The 1,339-nt window shown below is 34.1% G+C and overlaps 1 pseudogene; it reads left to right on the top strand.

Annotated features, from left to right (window-relative positions):
• The first annotated feature begins 663 nt into the window (after nucleotides 1-663).
• LOC117152527 lies at nucleotides 664-1,116 on the top strand (annotated as a pseudogene).
• Nucleotides 1,117-1,339: the final 223 nt, after the last annotated feature.

Below are 1,339 nucleotides of genomic sequence, written 5' to 3'. Positions count from 1 at the left end.
CTGATATCTACCAACTATCTTTTACCTAACAAATGTCTTAATTATCTTCCAAAGAAACTAAAAATTATGATTATTATTAATATTTTTGGAGATGTACGAATTACTAAACATATGCTATAAAATGAGCAGTAGCGTTAAACTAAATCATTAAACGTAAATGTTGATGCAGGTACTCGTTAACATACGTCTCTAAAATATTTACATCTTCTTAAAAGAAAGTAATAGTTTTCTGACATAAGAGGATGTCCTGAAATAAAATGTCAAAAAATCGTGTTTTTTTTATTGCTTAAATCGATAGATAAACTATCTAAGAATATATTTGCAAAGTGATAAAGGCCAATTCTAAATATTTCCAAGAATATAAAGCAGACGAGCGTGGAGCAGGTATGCGAGCGCTCGCCACTCCGACTTTCTATTCAGAGTTTCATACCTGAAAAAGGTTGAAGAGTTGTTCAATATAATAGTTATAATCCATGGTTGTATCCAGTCGAATCTTAATGTGTCTAATAGAAGTACAAACGTGTATGATTCATTTAGTGTACGTGACTTTACCTACTAGTTTGTAGCATTAATAGCTAGTTTTGTTCAGATTGTAAGAATTTGTACACATCGTAAGAATATTATGGTTTGGCCATTAGAAGGGACGTGGATTCTGTCCAAAAGATGAAAGAAGCTATAACAGCAACGCTGAATCATCCCGATCGATTGATTAATAAAGAAGTTGAGAAACACATTCGCCCAATTTATGAAGATCTCTCAGACGGTAACCTTTTTAACGCGATGCTTATGCGGTTATGAGTCGTTCAACTCAACAATTTGGCTCATCATTTCAAAACACCTCAATTCGGGCCAAAAGATCGTTGAAATTGCTGCCTACACGGCTGCAGGTATGTTCAACGAAGGGTATTCAGCGATTCTGAGTGTCATGCAGTTGCTTAATTTGAATATAGACCAGCAGTGCAAAATGTTTACTGATATCGCTGACACGCGACGGATCGAGAGAGAGAACAAGCGCCAGGCATTTAGCCGTAAAGAGGCTCATACAGCTCGTAGACTCCATCAAATGCATCAAAAGAAGGACTGATATATTGACCAGGAATAGCTGAGTAGCAGATTTTCAACGTAAGTAACTAAAAATTGATATTTTTTCCTATTGAAAACTTTGAAACGCGTTTTCACTAGTTTTTATTTTCACGATTTTTCTAAATTGGTGGGCGCAATACCAAAAAAACTAAACGACTTATTTAATTGAACCAACAATTTTTTTCTTCGGTATTAAATTCTCTTCTAAGTAAACTAAAAAAGTTCGTCAAAAAGTTTATTTAAATAATTGTTATAG

The sequence above is a fragment of the Bombus impatiens genome, unplaced genomic scaffold (genome assembly GCF_000188095.3).
Source record: "Bombus impatiens unplaced genomic scaffold, BIMP_2.2 scf_5506, whole genome shotgun sequence".
In the NCBI taxonomy this organism is placed as follows: Eukaryota; Metazoa; Arthropoda; class Insecta; order Hymenoptera; family Apidae; genus Bombus; species Bombus impatiens.
The sequence above is the reverse complement of the archived record's forward strand: the minus strand, read 5'-3'. Positions and strand labels throughout refer to the sequence as shown.